Source organism: Ctenopharyngodon idella, chromosome 7, assembly GCF_019924925.1.
Source record: "Ctenopharyngodon idella isolate HZGC_01 chromosome 7, HZGC01, whole genome shotgun sequence".
Taxonomy (NCBI): domain Eukaryota; kingdom Metazoa; phylum Chordata; class Actinopteri; order Cypriniformes; family Xenocyprididae; genus Ctenopharyngodon; species Ctenopharyngodon idella.
This window is the reverse complement of record NC_067226.1, coordinates 43,022,452-43,042,263: the sequence shown is the minus strand read 5'-3', so window position 1 is coordinate 43,042,263 and position 19,812 is coordinate 43,022,452. Positions and strand designations below refer to the sequence as shown.

The window sequence follows — 19,812 nt, the reverse complement described above, 5'->3', positions numbered from 1 at the left end:
CATATCTCACACACTTACTCATTTACCCCCTGTCATCACACCAATTGAGGGATCTGAGCTACATTGAGATTCAATGCATATCCATTCCATGCCACAACCATCCCCACAAGAAACATTATTTCATTTAATATATTATGCATTCAGCTTGAAAAAAGTCTGTAAGCCAACGTGGCATGTGTTAATGTGTGTGTGGGAGAAAAACTCAATTTCCATCTTAGGTCAAGGGCTTTGGCAACCATGTGGCTACACCATGTTTGGGGGTTGCAACCTATTACAGTAGGAATATATACAGTATAATAAAACAAAGAGTTATGGTCCTGGTTTCTGATTGGTCAATACAGCACTCCAGCTGTGTGAAAATAGTTAAGATATAGTAACAGCAAACTATTATTATTGTTGCATAGTAATGTTATATCAGGGACTTAATGAATTTGCTTAGTAAAATAATTAAAATAAAATCTTAAAAAATCTTAAAATAATAATATTACTAAAAAAAAACTGTTAATAAAAATATCTTCTATGTTTTAATAATATTTAAAAATAAAAAACTCAACCTTTAGCTGACTATATTCATAAAGCATTGTGACTATATTCACAAAATTGCATTTCTTGTGCTTACAGCTTAATAAAAAGAGCCTTTTGGAGTGAAAATATAATATATTTGATCTTCAAGACTCAAACTATTTTTTGTCAAGGTTTGTCAAGGTTATGTATGGTTTAACCCACAGTTAAAATTGCATGAAAGTCACTGAATAAAATATTTAACAAAGTGGCATTTATTGTAAAGAAAGACCACATGCACAACTTTTGTTATTCTGCAAAATATCTAATGCAATGAAATGAATTTACTAAATGGTGATTTAAATGGGATTTCAATTTTTGGAACCACAATAACTATATAACTGATATAAACAATGAACCCCTGACAGCACTGTGAAACAGTTGGAAGAGCATGTGTGAATGAGTGCGAGGTTGGGCTTGCATGCCTACTGGTTTTCCCGCAGCAGCTCAGGCCCGGAGACAGCTTTGCTCCAGATGTCAGTTGAACAATTTTTGTTTGTTCATGTGTCCTTCTTTATGAACCCTTCCTCAGAGAGGGTTCCCGCTTTCCGCCGCAGTCTTGAAGTGGCTCAATTAGAACACAAGACAGCCCTTGTCTTTGCCAAACTGGAATCAATTTAGAAAAGCAACCATTTCACCTCAGATTAAGCCATCCAGTGTCTGTTCTGTGGCACGTTGACCTTTGCTAGGCTCTCTCTCGTTCTATGGAGACTGGCTGGCCAGATGATGCGCCTCCCTAATTAAAGGCCTTGACGTCAAACTCCCAGAGCTGCATGAGTGACTTATGTTTGAACCCCTAGCCACAGGTCAGCTGAAGTCTTTTAGGAATCTCATGGCTGTTTCGTCCACCCAACTCTTTTCTCTCACTGTTTTGTTCCTTGTAAATTCCATTGATTCTCTTGTGCTCCTATTAACCTATTTCTCTCATACACAAGCACCCACTCACTGCACTTTAGTTTGAATTTTGGACACCAGCCACAGGCGTCCAGTTGGCACCAGGCATTATCTGCTGGAGGCTTTGAAGGCGGTTGAGCCACATCAGGCATTGGCTTCCTTTGACTTCCTCTTCAGACAGGCCACTGAGGCCAGAACACTAACAAACAAACACTTTCACTGATCATGGGTGGCAAGATCAGACATGCAAGACTCCCTCCCGCAGAGAGATTGAGAAGAAAGACTCGCACAGCGCCTTGTAGTCTCGGACAGTAGCCTGGACACAGCTAATAGACAGGGCGACCGGTGAAGAGGCACCTCTACATGTTCAACTGAATCCTCTGGCCTTTTATACACACTTGTTTGGTTGTGCTAGGAATGCGCTCCACCTGACCCCAGGGCACTCATCCAATCAGCTCGCTATCTCCTGAAAGGGCCTCCATAATAGTGACATTTTTCCACCTCGTCAATAAGTGGTGAAAGCCACCCTCCACCCGCTACTTGACCATTTAACTTCTTTGTGAAAAGGCCCTTTCTTTCTTCCTCCCTCTATTTCTCGCTGAAATCAATAAAAGTGGAGCGAGGAATAAGGCTGATCCAGAACTCACATTAAGTGAAGCGAGAGAGAAAGAGAACGAGAAAAATAGACCAAGAGAGAGATGTGGCTTCCATAGGCCTCTATACAGCACAGTCCACAAAAGCATATTATCATCAACACTTACTTACTATTCAGCACACCCCGAGGACACATTTACACCCACAAACACATGCTAACGCACAGATTTATGACTCATACCATAGATAAACATACATATGCACGCCTATATACACAAAGGGAAATACTTGTAGGGAAAAAAAAATATCTCAATATTTTCTCCTAGGCTGCAATGAGATTAAATGGAGGGACAATTGAGACTTTTACTTTAAGTAAGTCTCTTGCTTCTTGTTTCTCCTACTTGGCCTCATGAGAAGTCGTAATAATTTCAATGAGATGTTGAAATCCTAAGATATTGTAAAAAACATATACTTAACCATAATGCCAAACCCCTAAACCCAACCATATCATGAAGCAACAATGAACAACTTTTACATGCAGCATTCATTAATCTAGGTTAATGCTCATTTATAAATACACTATTGTTCATTGTTAACTCATGTTTGTTCATAATAAATCAACTAATGTTAATTTATAAAACTTAAAAAATGTATTAATATATAAAAAAATTACATTAACCATGGCTAAGAAATGCTAGTTCACGATACCTAATGCGTTAAACCCAAAAATTAAAATTCTGTCATAATTTACTCACCCACATGTTGCTCCAAACCTGTAAGACTTTTGTTCATCTTCAGAAAAAAAATGAAGATATTTTGAATAAAATCTGAGAGATTTCTGTCCCTCCATTGACAGCTACGCAACTACCACTTTGACGCTTCAAAAAGTTCATAAAGAGAACGTAAGCTAATCCATATGAATTAAACGTTTTAGTCCAGATTTTCTGAAGAGACACTATCGCTTTATACACTGAACAGATTTAATTTAGGCTTTTATTCACTTATAAACATTCATCAGCTCACACATCAGTTGTGGTAAGCGGAAGCTCAAGCATGTTTGCTTGACGTGCGAGAACCAGTGAGGTTCGTTCTCGTGTTACGCAGAACCAATGAGGTTTGTTCTCGCACGTCAAGCAGGTTCGGTTGAGCTTCTGTTTATGTTTGATGATTAATGTTTATGTGTGAATAAATGTCTAAATTCAATCTCTTCATCATATCATGAGTCTCTTCAGAAAATTTGGACTAAACCACTCAATTCATATGGATTAGTTTTACGATCTCTTTATGAACTTTTTGAAGCGTCAACATGGTAGTTGCTTAGCTGTAAACGGAGTCACAGAAATCGCTCAGATTTTATTATAAAATATCTTCATTTGTGTTCCGAAGATGAACGAAAGTCTTATTGGTTTGTACATGAGGGTGAGTCATATGATTTTGTCATCTCATATGAATAATAAACAAGTTTATTGTTGAGAATATGAGAATATACTTGTAACCCACTATGGGGTATCCTCCTCTTGTGATTCTCAATGAGGTTGCCACCTAAAATCTGGTCACAGGTCTATTCTGATTGAGTCTGAGACATCAGGGAAAAATTATGCTAAATGCAAGAAGAGAAAATCAAGTGAACAATCTTGAAATTGTGCATAGCTATAATAGCAAAATCAAAATAAATACTTGAATAGAACACATCTGAGAACTCCATTAAGTCTCCTGAGATATGTAGGAGCACCCTATGAGCAAAACAGTTGTCCTCTGACAGACAAAGAAAAGGGAAAGAACAAGAAAGGGGAAGGAAGACTTGCAGAGAAAGAATGAGAGTAAGACAGATAAAAAGAGAGAAAACTGCAACTCTAAATCATTAAAGAGATATCTACAAACAGACAAGCGCTCTTGTTTGAGTTTCCTTCATTTTGCTGCTAATGATATACACTTGACCATCACTCATTTGCCAGCTGTGTTCACACCTCATCACTTGTGCACAATGATTGACAATAATGGCGGTAGAGTGAGAACAAAATGTCTCCCAAGGAGGGAGGGAAGTAGAGGAGAGATGAGTGCGTTAGGTTTTGTGAGCGCACATGGATGCCACGATGAGCATGGCGCTTTGTTTGGTTCCACTGGCTGAGCCGAAATTGATTTCTGTGTGAGGCACGCACACCCCAAGCCCCTCTGCATTCTGATGGAATAAATAAAACACCCTCTTATGCATCATGAGGAGGGGAGGGGGCATATGAAAGAATAAAATGGGAGAGAACAGAAGCAAAAGGAAAATAATGAAGAGAAAAGAAGGAAGAGAACCAGGAAAAGGAGTGCGAGGATAAAGACTGAGACGTTACAGAGATGAGATGGAGAACAAAAAACTGGAGAGAAGGGTATAGATCTAGGGCCTGCTATTACTAACAGAATCGGTCACCTACACTGGTCTAGTATGGTGGTTCTCATCGATCAAGTGGTAGGCCAAAAAAGTACACAGGTCACAAGTCTGCTCTGATTGAGTCTTGGAAAGCAGGAAAATATAATGCTAAACGCACATAATAAAATGTAACTCATATACAATAATATATAACTCAAAATATAATCAAGCATACACTCAAGAAAATGCTGGGTTAATGGACAAACCCAGCAATTGGGTTAAATGTTTGCCCAACCTGCTGCATAGTTTTATTTAACTTTTAAAGCTAGCAATACAGTAATTTTTAAACAATAGTTGGGTTAAATAAAACTGCCCAGCACGTCGGGTAAACATTTAACCCAACCGCTGGGTTTGTCCATTTTCAACCCAACTTGGGTTGTTTTTAACCCAGCATTTTTGAGAATATAGTTAGCACAGCAACATAAACATCCTATCAACTTTTAAAAAGGGAGAAAAAAAAAAGTCTTCCCATATCCTTTGTTGCTGACGTCAAAGGCTGTGCATCCAATCAAACTATACGGTAATGCAAAACTTTGCAAAAATAGTGTTTTTCTACTTTCCGTATTGTTAGGCACTTCAATAAATTCCAGCGGAGTCAGCATTTCAGAGCAGACCTGATGCTTAGACTCTCTCTGCTCCAATTAGTTGGGAGAGAAGTAGCTTTTATGGTTAATTAAAAACAGCACCTTAATTGAACAGACTCCCCTTGATGGCTTGACCAACGTGACTTTGCCCTAGGCTATCAAACACAGTGTTTCACGGCTAGTGCCAGAGGAGAAGCGCTAGGGCTGCCAAGCACTAGGAGTAGGGTGAACCTACTTAAAGATACACTGTGATTCTTTATCAAACAGTCCTACATCAAACATTATTTATTAAAAATTCTATTTATCAAAAAAACCATTACAGACACAGATAAGTGCCATGTGGTGCGTGGCAATGCAAAAACGACACTGAGGCCACATCATTACCGGCATATATAGAGGTTTAAACAATGTATTACACACTTAAAAGTTGATCATTGTGCACAGCCACAGAAAACAAGACACGCACTGTTTGGCAAATTGATCAAGTTTGACGTAGCTCTGATTGAGCATTTCATTCACACAGAATAAAGCTGCAGTGCTGCCTCTTATTCCATTTCTATTGGTGGGTTGGTGTATTCTACAGCTATTATGCAGAATCTTTACAAGGAATTTGAAAACAAGCCACCTCAACTTTCTAAAGATTTGCGTCTACACAGAAAAATGATATGCATTGAAATCAGCCCTACTAAATACACCATATGGAATGGTTATATTTTGTGTCTGAAAACTTTATAGCAATAACCTGTAATCTTCTTTCTAAATTTGCTAAACTACATGGCAGCTGCTGATACATTTCGAGAATTAAAGCCTGATGCAGCAGTTTAATTGTTCTAGGTATCTTTCCATTATCTTCAGGGCTGCATATCAGATTTGTTCCTCAAACGCTGATGAATGACTGATGAATGCTAATGATCCTTTACAGTCAGGACTGCGGGATGTCAAGGACGAGTCCTTCTCCATCATGAATGGAGCTCTAGATGAAAAGATTAGCAGTGAGCTAGGTTTGCTGTGGTTAGCATCTCTAAGTGCGAGGTGGAAAAACTTGTCTGTAGGAACCATTCAGAAAAGTAAGGGCAGCACTGAGTGTGTGTTTTAGTTTGAGATCTCCCAGCACAAGCTCACACGGGAACAGGGGGATCTATGGGGACGTGTTGTTTGATAATGCTGATATAGTTGGAGCAGGGTCCCAGGAGTCACAAAGAGAGCTGGTGAAATGGAGCACGGTCCAGAGGGTATTCCATGCCAAAGGCAGGTGGGCCGGGAGTACGGGTGTCCTCGTGTAGCAGGAAGCGAACGAGGGGAGGAGGGACGACATGACATGACATGGGCTCGTTAAGAGCCTGGCACTGCCTGCCGCCTGCTAATTTATGCAAATGAAGGTTACTGACTCATGGGAGGTGGGATGTCGGGGGGTGGGTGCTGTCACAGTTTGGCTGGCAGCCAACGGTGTGCAGTAAAAACGGTGCCGCTGCTGCGGTGGAGGTGGCGGCTCGTGAGGCAGAAAAGTTCGCCTCAGCGCCGCAGGAACGAAAGCGGGGAGCTGCGTGCCAGAACAACGTACCCCGTTAGTTGCCTGGCAAGGCGGGCAGAGAAGCAACCAATAACGGGCACGCTGCCTCCTCTACCCTGGCCGAATGGCATCGCCCTCACGGCCCTCCCCTCGCTCACGCTCCTCCTCTCCACCCCGTCGCTCCGGTTGCCCGGGATGATTTTATAAACATTTTGCCAGCCGATCAATAGCCGTATTGATCAGGCATTGTGAGAGTGATCCGTCTAAAACCCCCAGCAGCCTGCAGCTCTAAGAGAGGGAGGAGCGAGGGAAAGAGAGAGAGAGGCTGCAGAGAGGACGAGGAAAGGGAAAGAGAGAGAGGAAAGGAGAGAGAGGCTGCAGCCACAGAAGAGAGAGGTAGAGGGGAGAGAAGGGGAGATCTCACAGAGAGGCAGAAGGAGGCAGTGCTGAAGGTAAAGCAGTGTGGTGTGGACGTAGAGAAGCGAGCAGGAGCAGCCATTGGGACTGCGTTAACATGCATTCTAATCGCTTTCTCGTTAAGCCGCGGAAGGGAGGGGTGACTAATGAGTCTCGCCGTAAGTATACAAAATAATTTACGGAGAGAGAGGAAGTGGGCGAGAGAGGTAACGTATAAGCGAAAACAGGCGCAGGTTTGGCCTGGTGAGTAAATGAGCGTATGTGTGCGCAGGGGGAGGCGGAGGTGTGTAATCGCTGTGGGAGATGGTACGCGATTAATTCTGATTGCTTTGTAAATTTAATTATCATTTATTCTCTCTAGGAAAAAAAAACGCCTGTGGTTGACGGGAATGGAGTCGCGTACCATAAAATTTACCTGCGAACGACTATACCCGATGACTTCTCGCTCATAAGGAGGCCTGCTAAATACGGCGGTGATCACTTCCAAAGGGAATTCATAATGAGAAAACAACATACCAAATATTTGATAGCCTTGAGGATAATTGCGGGCCACTTTGAGGATTTTGGTGTCTGATCTTTTCGTAAACTCCAACTGTGCAGCAATGGATCATGGTGGAACATTCAAAAATGGGATATTACTCATTGGACGTGGACCAGTTCCTCGCTATTGGAGTATAGACACTTTCAACTTTCTACTGACTGAATATTTTTTAACTTGAGCACATTTTGGACAAAAGTCTGGATAACTAACAGAAAAGCTGGTCTTACAATGGAGAACAATGGATGAGGAGAAAATCAGGCCTGTCTTGCCACTCAGTCACATGACTCACCAGGGGGGATCAGGCATAAGAGCCCAAGGGAGGCCTGTATTGATCCAGACCAAAGTGTATTTCGGCAGCACTGTGGTTATGCTCAGCTCATGTGATCAGGGCTGATTGAAGATCAGGCCTGGTCTGCAGGCCATAATGAAGAGAATTGATGCAGGATGTCGGACCACTGATCACCTATCAGCCCACAATCTAAAACCATGAGAATGAAGCCTTGTCTCTATTTAGATGAATACCTTTGTGTAATGGAAATGTACACTTTAACACACACACATTCAAGGCGTACACCTCTGGCATGACACCTTGCTGGCTGTAGCGCCTTAGCTGCCAACTAGCATCTGAAACATGGATCTAAAAGAGATACAATGGTATAAAAACGTATATTATGGAGTGGGAAACAACAGTACTGAAGTTGTTCCAAACTCATATGACTTTCTAGACGAGTTACCTAGCAGAACATCCAAGCTGCTTTTCTCCATACAATGAAAGTGAATGGATGAGGATCAGAGCTGTGCTCACCACTTTCATTGTATGGAGAAAAGCAGCTTGGACATTCTGCTAAATAGCTCTTTTTGTGTTCCACACAAGAAAGAAAGTCATACAGGTTTGGAATGACATATTTAATTTTTGGCTGAACTATCCCTTTAAGTGGTTATACAGACACACCGCAGGTTATTAGCGTGATTATGTTATCCGCACCTGATTTATTGCAGTAGGTGCTACATTAGAGAAATTGAGGTGTGCTGTGGCTCCAAAGACTAAAACACTTTACTTATACTACTAGACCTTAATAGCTTAAGTTTAGAGTCAGGTTTAGGCTGTGGGTATCATCCACTGGCTTCCTTCAAAGATGGATGTGAAAAAAAAAAAGAAGCATGATATTTATACTTTATGTAACAATATTATTTTATATGAAAAGAAACCAAATATTATTATTTATAATTTTTTTTATATTATATTATATTATTTTTTTAACTGAATGACCTTATTCTATAATAAGTAATCTGCAAAATGTTCTTCTACTTTAAGGAGCACAAGGAATGTATTTGTGAAGAATGAGAGAAATAAAAAACAGAATTAATTGCTCAGAAATCCTTAACAAGTCAATAAATTACAGCAATTAGTAAAAACACAACGGAGACGGCTCCCTTGAGACTGTGATGCAGAAAAGCTTCAAAACGAAGGGATCATTAGTAATCTGTGCTAATGCCACGATCAGTAGAGGGAAAAAAAAGATAGATAAACGAGGGAATTAAGAGACGAATAAGGGAAAGGGGTTCAAGAAACAAGGAAAAGGCAGAATAAGAAATGATTTCACTTCCTTAGGCCAGTGTTGCAACAGACAAATATGTCAGTGGGCCACAAAAGACTATACGTGCACACCTGTGAGTGTATCCGTGTGTGTGTAAAATGATCAATAAGAGCCTGTGGCAGTGTGTGTCTGCCAGTATGTTAGCACTACATTACGACTGGATTACAGTGAGATTCCGTTGCAATGTGCGTGCGTAAGTCCTGCTGAGGGAGCGTTGGCCTGGCCCTGAGACAGGCAGTCTGCGGTCCACCTGTGTGTGTGTGTGTGTTAAGCCCAAACCAGCTGTAACAGTTCAGACTCATATGTTTGCTACTCATCGCAGCATTTCTGGCTGTGAGAGATAGTTGGTTGTTATCTAAACACTGCGTAAAGACCTGAGAGGCCACTGTACGTTTGTATGCGAGTGTGTTTTTCAGATCCACTGTCATTTTTGTAGTAGGACAGAGTCTGATTGGATCTCTAGTTTCGATTTGACATGTGAACTTAAGTGAAGTTGTGATGTGACGCTGTCACTCATGTCTTGCGTGTGGTCTAAGCGGGTGTAAAGACTCACGTTAGCCTCATTCACTCAGGTGCTGCTGGGAAATCTGTGTGAGAGTGGGTGTACGTACCGGCAGGCCACCGGAGATCCAGCAGTGTGCACCGTTCAAACGCCGTCTCCCGTCACAGAGCGAATCCAAATCTAGAACACAGACACACGGAAATACAAAGAAAGACGTGTGAGACATAAAAGAAAAAGAATGCAATGGGACAGTATTAGGAGTTTTTGGGATATGAGTGACAGAGCTTCTCAGAAGCTCACATTTTCCGCACAAGCACGCAGTGCAGCCGACGCGCCCGGGCCTGGTCTAATTGTGCTATTACTAATTCATGTTTATTAATGCAGTGATGTGTGAAGGTGGCGGGGACAGATTGCCGCTGTTGCTGCGGCGCATGTTTGCAACATCAGCTTGGGAAACACATATACAAGCTCATCCACATGCACAAACGCAGCTTGACTGCTTACTGCCGATGCCAGGTTGCATGTGTTTCTCAGTGCTGCTGGCATAGACAGTGGGTGAGGTAGCCGGAGGGTTGGAGGAGGGGCCGCTGATGGCCCCGTGCCAAGAGCCTCTCGTCCCCCTGTGCCCTTGGGCATCTGTTGTAGAGTTATTGTTTTCACTGGCACGCAATTAGTAACACTACACATTTATTTAGCCCTGCTCTAATGCTCCATAATTAGCTTCAGGCCCCAAACAAGCACCGCCTTTCCCGCTCTCCCCGCCGCGGCAGTGATTCAGCACAAGCGACGGAACACGGGACAGAAAAGTGGAAGAAAGCGCGAGAAAGAGAATTACTAGAGTTGCTAGCAGGGCCAGCTTGTGTGTTGGCTCAGCACTTCTTAAGAGCTCTTTAGGGGCCTTTTGGCTGAGCAGTGCGTGCGTACAGGGAGGAAAGGGCAAACATGGAGCGGTTACACTTTTATAGAATGCTTTGTGGAAAAACACCCCTGACACACACCTCAGCACTGCAGCCCTGTTTGTCATAGGGCCCAAGGGGCCGCACTGGCCTCTCACATGACTGTGAGCAATGACCTTCCAGGGCAGCAGTTTAAGAGAGTACAGCAACCCCACCTCCTCTCCTCTGCTGCTCTCTGGGAAATGGAGTCTCATGCCAGCATACATATGGGCTGAAATGCAGATGAGAACATGGAACAGAGAGAAATGTCAAACACATAAATACAGTGCTCAGATGAAGAGTGCCACTTGAGAGGAATTGCCATTCGATTTCTCCAAGAATTTCTATTCGGTTTTACAATTACAGCATCTAATTAGTGTAGTTAGAATTTACAATTTGTCATGAAATAAACTCCACCAATCGGCATTATAGATTTGACCAAAAATTAGCATTTGATTTTGCCATCAGATTTTGTCAAAAATTGCCAATAATTGCAAATCTTTTTTTTTTTTTTTTCATGAATTCCATTAGAATTGACACATAATTGCCATTAAATTTTTGCCAAAAATATATACTTCCATTCAGTTTTGCAATTAGAGTAACCAATAACTTTTAGAATTCATAATGAAATATTCCCAACTAACTTACATTACTTTTGGTCAAGAATTCCCATTAGATTTTACCAATAATTAGCATTGGATTTTGCCATTTGATTTTTTAATTAAGTATCATTAGATTTTGACAAGTATTGCCAATAATTGCAAATCTTTTTTTTTTTTTTTTTCTGCATGAATTCCATTAGAATTGACACATACTTGCCATTAGATTTTTGCCAGAAAATATATATTTCCATTCAGTTTTGCAATTAGAGTATCCAATAACTTTTGGAATTTATAATGAAATATTCTCCACTAACTTTTTGTCAAGAATTCCCATTAGATTTTACCAATAATTAACATTGGATTTTGCCATTTGATTTTTTAATTAAGTATCATTAGATTTTGACAAGTATTGCCAATAATTACCATAGTTTTTCTTTCTTTCTTTCTTTCTTTCTTTCTTTCTTTCTTTTTTTTAATGAATTTCATTGGATTTAACATGTAATTGCCATTAGATTATTGCCAGTAATATCTTATCTATTTGGTTTTGCAATTACTTTTTTTTGACAGGAATGGCCATTAGATTTGACCAAACATTAGCATTAGTTTTGTCAATAATAGTCATTATATTTTGACAGGAATTGCAAATAGATTGTATTAAAATTTACAAATAACTGTTACTATATTTTGACAAGATTGCCAAGAATTCCATTAGATAATTGTCATTACATTTTTGACAATAATATTAAAGGGATAGTTCACCCAAAAATGACAATTCTGTCATCATTTACTCATCCTCAAGTTGTTCCAAACCTGTATGCATTTCTTTGTTCTGCTGAACACAAAGGAAGATACTTGGAAGAATGTTTGCAACCAAGCAGATCTCACCCCCCCATTGACTATCATAGTATTTTCCCCCTACTATGGCAGTCAATGGGGGGTCGAGATCTGCTTGGTTACAAACATTCTTCCAAATATCTTCCTTCCAAATATTTTAATTTTTGGGTGAACTATCCCTTTAATTAAATTGAGCAAAAACTACCTTTAGTAAGAGTAACTGCCATCTTTGGCTAGTATATCTACTACAGTGTGCTGGTAAAAAATACAGGTCAACACAAAATAAATGATATTGTTTTGTGGGTGTATATATGTAATTCTAAAATGCTGTGAAGGAAAAAAAAAAAAGATATATCAATGTATGGAAACGTTATGTGCCTCAATTTTCCGGAGTGAAGCGGATGGCTCATGTGTATATGTATACTGTTTATGGAAACAAAGGTCAAAATCAAGTTCAAGTCAATGTGCATATGCATACATATTCATGCGCTGGCAATATCAATCTATTTCAGCTGAGGCTAGTGGGAGGAGTCCGCTGATGAGGTCAAAAGGGACACAGGCACATGAATATCAGAAGCACACAAGCACAGCTGCATCGTACCTGGATGCACTCATTACAGAATAAGTAAATAAACCCAAAGGTTGACATACAATTCCAAAATGCAGGTCGTAAAACTGAATTTATAATGTTGTCATATGAAATTCATTCAAAGCATGATCTATTTTCTCAGCTGCCATTCTGAAAAGACAATCTCAATAGAATCGAATTAAAGAATTGCATTCTGTCTTATCAAAAGGGAAAGGTCCGTGTCCCCAGAAATCGCATTCAGCAAAACCGACCTCTGACCTATTTCATTTTAGTATGACCGCCATTATCCAGCAGAAAATTAGAAACGTCCAGCTATTGTCTGGTTCCGTGGTGGGGGCGTGGTTACGAAAAGATAAACGCAGTGTCTACAAAAGAGCAGCAACTGGACCATTCAAGAATCTTAAAGAGAAACACTACATGCTACTTGACAGAGGTTTGATGAGCATTTGTGTTTGTGAGTGTGTGTTTAGCTTAATGGCTATGCAATTATGCTTAATTTTGCAAAAAAGACTGGGTGTCCAGTTATGATTACATTTGTGTTTCTACGATTTATTCCACAACGTTGATTCATTTAAAACCAAAATTAAAGGGTTAGTTCACCCAAAAATGAAAATTATCCCATGATTTACTCACCCTCAAACCATCCTAGGTGTATATGACTATCTTCTTTCAGACGAACACAATCAGAGATATTTTTAAAATATCCTTGCTCCTTCAAGCTTTATAATGGTTGTGAATGCCACATTTTGAAGCCAAAAATGCATCCATCCACTATAAAAGAAATCCATACGGCTCCAGGGTATTAATAAAGACCTTCTGAAGCAAAGCAATGGGTTTTTGTAAGAAAAATATCCAAAAATCCTGCGGAAGAGTAACCTCTGATCCGACACATGACGCAATGACAAACGCGGAAGCTCAGAGGATAGAGCAAAACAAAACACCGGTCACGAATTAGAATTCTAAAATGATAATTTTTAAAGAGAAATGTCGGAGGATTTTCAATGTAAGAGAAGAGGAGCTTGGGTTTGTTGTACAGCCCTATTTGTTTGAACCGCGAGAGGGGTCTAAGCTTACGCTACTCCTACATCCTGCGTCAGGGGTTACTCGTTTGGTGCAAGTCGACTTGCGCAGTATGTGTATGGTCGTCCGCCGGAAGCTAGTTATTTTAATTTATAGTTTAAATATGTTTTAAATATGGATATTTTTGTTACAAAACCAAATCGCGTCACTTCAGATAGCCTTTATTAACCCCCTGGAACCGTATGGATTGCTTTTATTATGGATGGATTTTTTTTTTTTTTGGGGGGGGGGATGGTTGGCTTCACAACCATTATAAAGCTTGGAGGAGCAAGGATATTTTTAAATATATCTCAAAGATAGTCATATACACCTAGGATGGTTTGAGGGTGAGTAAATCATGGGATAATCTTCATTTTTTCAAACTATCCCTTTAAAGAAAATGAATCATCTAAATTTGAAGTGCCAAGAAGGAAGGGAGAAAGGGGGATGTCTCCGGTCTCCATGGGCAACCAGGGTTATGCTGTCTTTTCTTGTAAACATGAGGAGAATAAGGACAAAGCGTCTGTTGGTAACAAAGCCATTACATGTCAATGAGTGAAGAGGTGACATGGTTCCACGCAGCTTCTCTGCATGGAGGCGCCCGGAATGCTCACTCACTCTCACACACACATGCCCATAAATATGCAGACGGATGTAATGTCCCTCTCTTCAATATAGATCTACAATAAAAACAGTACTGCATCAGTGCACACGTTCAAAATCTGAATATATAAAAACTAAATTTGTTTTTTGTCCTCTGAAACAGCAGGGTATCAGACCTCCTCGTCTCACATATGTATCTCCCAAATATGTGAATATATTAGTCATATTTTTGGCTTTTCAAAAGGCAAACCACTGTCCATTCTAATGCACATGTGCTAGATGCGAGGGGCACAGGACGCAGACGTTTTAAATGTTATATTTCCATGATTGCTTCTCGTTCCCCATTTCCTGTCTATTGTGAGGGTGCAGGAGGCATTGTGTGGAGCGTCTGTGCGTGTGAGGGGCGGGTCGGTTCAGAAAGGACATCCCCCTGGGAGCTCGGAGCAGCCCCATCTTTTATTAATCAGAGGCCCCTGCGCCACACTCCACGCTTATCACATTTAACAGCCTCAGATGGAGATGCGGCTCTGGGTGGGGAGCCGTCTAGAACGTGTGTACGCGGGGTGGGGGGGGGGTTTGGGTGCGGACCCATCATGCACCTCCATCACCCAGCTATTGGGCCGAATCACAATACAGCAAATTACCTTCTGCTGACAAGAAAAAATGAGCAGGTCTTCTGTATGGGGGGGAAAAAAGGATTGCCAAGAAGAGGTGACACATTGATTGCTTAGTATGCGTATCCTGCGGGCACGGGGTTCGCAGTCTTCCTCTTCTATATAAATGTAGAAGCAGGGGAAAAGAGCAGGTGGAGTGGAGGAGAAATTGAAATGCCATGTTAGATTGGAGGGTCCGCTCTCAAACCGGGTGGCCCAACCAACAAACGCAAAAACACAAAGGTCTTGGGTGAGCGGATGAAAAGGTAAGGTCCGTGTCATGCACGCAAGGCTCTAAGATGTCGCCCCAACACCCTTCCCTTCTTTTTTTTTTTTTTGCCTTGTTCGTCCTCTTTCACCCCCCTCCCCTCGTCTCATGTATGTCGTAGCTCAGATGAATCAGTGTCAGCGGTGTTGAGAGCACTTACTGTCAACCCCAGCGCCCCGGGCCACACCACTGATGGACACAAACTATAAAATATCACCCCCCTGGGGAGACATTGTTCAAACTCTCCCCCACAGCCCTGAGGTGAAGAGCTCACTCTCTCTTTCTCTCACTCACTTTCTCTCGGTCTGTGCATCTGGTTTTGGAAGACTTACATGCAGATTCAAATGGTCATGAAGCCAAAATGCAGTTTCTTTGGGGCTGGGCTATTGAGATACAGCGGTGCAGCTCGAATCTGGCATGGCCCTGTCAAATTGTCGGACTTCTTTGTGCTGCTCCACGCTGGAGCCTGGTTAAATGACACAACAGGAATCACAGATCTGAGACCTCTGACAGCTGAAGACTAGAAGACAAAAGCAGAAATCTTGATGTCCACTCCAGGTTTAAATAATGTAGCAGAGTGCATGCTGGGATCGCCATCAATCCCAGTCTCTGATGATGGCACTTATTTCAGCTGATAAGTGGCGTAGAAAGCAAGAGGGAGCCGAGGCAGACTGGAAAGGAGGGATGCAGGGAGGGGAAAGGAGTATATATGGGTCATTGGGCTTCAACTCTGCTTTTTGCATTCACAAGGTCAACAACCAAATCACTTTCTCTGTTGAAGTGTGCATGCTTCTATATAAATATGTGGATAAATGTGTATAAGGGTCAATGACATGACCCTAATTATTATTAATATGACTTTTTGCATTAAAAAATGCAATTCAAATGGCATATTTTCGGGGGGTATAGTCAAAATTGTCAGGGTGATCCTGTTCTGATATCATAATGAAAAAAAAGCCCAATTAAAAGAATAATAGCTTATTAAGTAATTGTGTGTGTATGTGCATGCGTGCGTGCGTGTTTGTGTGTGTGTGTGTGTGAGATATACATATGATTTCATTTTCTTTTTAATTTCCTTACCATGGATATGCTTATTCATCATTGACCCATAAGGGTCAACATCACTGAAAATATGTTAATTTATCTCTAATATCAGTTCTGATGCAATGGAAAGACGCACAGATGTACACACTCACCTTACACATAACCACAAATAAACACTGTGCATACAAAGTTAAATATTGACAGTTGATTTCTTGTTCCCTGGAAAACTGTCTGTCGCCACTTGACTTATTGAATCAAGCCATATTAGCAGGTAAACGTCAGAAAGATTAGTGTGCATTAAGATGCTGGCAACAGCTACTGGCATTGCATTATATATTGTGTGTGTGTGTGTGTGTGTGTGTGTGTGTGTGTGTGTGTGTGTGTGTTGGGGAAACTGCTCTAATTGGACCTGTTTACTGCACTGGCACACAGTGAGTTCTGGGTTTAGGTCTCGAGTGGGCGGGAGGAGGCGAACACTCTAAATGCACTGGATCACGAGCAAGTCACTGATTGCAATTTCTTCCTCTCTTTCCTTTTCCTTTCCTTTCTTTTCTTCTGATCAGCCTGGTTTAGTAGTCTCACAGGAGCCCATCTATCTAATGGTAATGTGAGAGCCAAGCCAAACTAAATAACAAGCTAACTTGTCCAAAAGTCCCCATTACACATAAACAGCGTTACATAACTAAATATATACCATCAATAGTTAGATGCTTAAAAACTCTCGAAGGTTAATTCTTCAATCTGTAATGAGTCATTCAGGAAGTCTTTAATGGGGATATTTCAGCAATTTTTTTTTAGTGTGTCTTAAAAGTTCATCTTTTCTTATTTATATATATATATATATATATATATATACATAAAGATGTGAGCATAATTATCCTAAATGTGAATATACGACAGTTTTCGAAATGTTCCAAAGACCAATTTATAAAATGTCCATATGCACAAAACGTTCCTAAATGCATCCTTCTTTACAAAATCGCAGCTCATCTTAAATTTAAGCGCAATGTATTCAAACGCATCAGTTCCACCTACAGAATGCTCACAAATATCTCTTGGTCATGGTCCAGAAAAACTACGGCACTCACCATCAATGGCCAAGGAAATACAAGCATGCTATCGAAAAAAAAAAAAAAAGGCAGTTTCTGTACAATATGTGTATAGGCAGGGCTCAACAGTAAGGATTTTTTCACTGGCCTCACCAAAAAAAATAAAAAAATAAAAATAAATAAATAAAATAGGCCTAGCAGCAGGAATATTAGGCTGCTGTCACTTTAAGAGCTCCAATCAATCGGATCCAATATACTGTTACACATGCATCTTATCTCACGTTTACGTTCATTTAAGACATAACCAACTGTGTTTACGAGACTCTGGCACAATGCCTCCTGCACCCTCACAATAGACAGGAAATGGGGAATGAGAAGACAGGCATTTTGGCATATTTTTGTGTGAATATGTCTGTGCAAGCTCAGAAAGACATGAAAGAGTATTTGCGCATTGTGAGACACAGCGTTCTGGGTGTATTTGGTCACTAGTGTAATAGTGTAATCTTTATCTGCGCAACAATAATTGAATCTCTGATGACTAAATAAGTGCAATTCACCTTTATTCCTGAAGGTGGCAATGTCTGAAACACAATATTGACCTGATGTTTCAATCATAATTACTGCAGGCATAAAACAAAAGAATACAAGTATCATCAGCAAAACTTGAAATGACTGAGCGATTTACTGCAGAGCAAGTACTGTACGCAATCAAATATCAGATATAATGTCGCTGTCACTGATGGTGGATCTAGTAAAGAAGCTGTAAGAGAGCAAAATATTGATTTTGAAGACATTGAAAATTATAGTTTTGACAATATGGTTGAGATTGCAAATATGAGCCAGATGCTGAATGTACTGGGAAAATGAGCTTTGGCGATGACAGAGATGATGGTAAAAAGCATCTGCTCAAATTGAGCCCTTTCAAGTTCCAAAAGGTTACGAAATATGCTTTATTTTACTCCTTAGCAATTGTTATTAAAATATCAGGAGAGTTTTATACTATTGCAGCAGTCAGCGATCCATCCGTGTTAGACATAGGGCCGGGTCACTAAAGACCCGAATATGTAATAATGATTAGCGAAACATTCATGTATTTAAGGGTAAAGATAAATTAGTTAATTTTAGTGATAATTGTAATTGTTAAAGACCCCCTGTGGTGAAAATCAAGGTTTTAATGTTGATTATATGTCTATGTGGTGTTTTTAATATGCTTTAAGACAAACCATGTGCAAATTCTTAAGTCAACACCATTGCTGAGTATTTTCTCCTTAAAATTCCAGTGAACCTCAAAGACGCGGTTTGAAATCGCCGGTGTTTCTGACTTCACAAACTACCTTGTAACCAATCACATCAACAGCCGGCGGGCTTTAGTGTATCATTAACTATGCTCCGAGGAAGGGAGTTTCAAGAGAAGCCAGGTTATCCCGGTATATTTTTCTGTTGATATTAAAAATTGTGTACATTTAGCAATATAGTGGGGGAATTATGTATATGATGTATATTGCGACATTCAAAGCATTTCTAAGAATACTGATTTGTAGAAGGCAGCTGTCTGACTCTGAGATAGCAAACAGGAACATGGTTTGTGTAACATTAGCAACACATTATGAGCTGTTTGATAACAAAGTCAAGCAAAAGGCAAATCATATTAATCACCTTTATGTGTCCGACGTTGTAAAGAGCGATACCATTGTGCACCTCAGTAAGTTGACCGAGTGGATCTCTGAGCTCGTGCGAGTGAATGGAGGCAGGGCTAATTTGCGTATTCAAGTATACTAAATGAGGCAAAGGTGTAGAGTTACATTTGAATTTTTTTCACAGGAAAAATGTTTAAATATAACATTTTGGTCATCAAAGATGAGTTTTAAGGGATACAATTATTGAATTGACTACAGGGGGACTTTAAAAAAGCAGTTCAAATGTTGCACATTCGCACATTTGATTGCTTATTTATCTTACATTTTTATCAACAATGTTTAATTAATTAAATTACTTGTACAAAAGCGCCAAAAAGTCTGTGTGTATACTCTTTAGTTAGCACAGCCATAATAACATTTTCATGTCATTTTTTGCTTGTATTAATCACAATTTGTTCCTCACTTTTGACACAGGATAAAATCCATGATATTTAGGTCATCCAATCATACATGCCTGTTTTAAGTGAGCCCCCCTGATTCTGATTGCGAAAATTCCGATTGCAGGGTTTCCATCAGAGATGTCCGTGAATGTTATAGGGTGAACTAAGATGGGTGTTGGTTGCCTCAGCAACAGTACACAAGGTTGGAGGACACAAGTGTCAGCTGTGACTAGTGATGTCTGCGGTAAGTGTGTGTGTAGGTTAAGGCTGGTGATGTGAGCTATGGGTGTGAATGCTGAGTGATGAGGGGTGCAGTTCCTCTAGGTGACCTTTCTACCTGTAACCCAAATGTCTGCTATCACCACCGTCCTCCCCGTGCCGGGGCCCGTGGTGACTCGACACTGGGGCCGGCGCCCAGAGACTCATCCATAATTCCTGATGAGCGTAATGCCATCTCCACTTCATAATTATGTGCTATTCCT

The 19,812-nt window shown here is 40.5% G+C and overlaps 1 long non-coding RNA gene across 1 annotated transcript in view; it reads right to left on the bottom strand.

The window, feature by feature from the left end:
* Positions 1 to 19,812, bottom strand: part of LOC127515176 (uncharacterized) — an 84,201-nt gene that overhangs the window by 24,732 nt on the left and 39,657 nt on the right. The window contains exon 3 of the long non-coding RNA XR_007930778.1: positions 9,727 to 9,797. This is a non-coding gene — a long non-coding RNA (uncharacterized LOC127515176). The remainder of the gene's footprint in view (positions 1 to 9,726; positions 9,798 to 19,812) is intronic.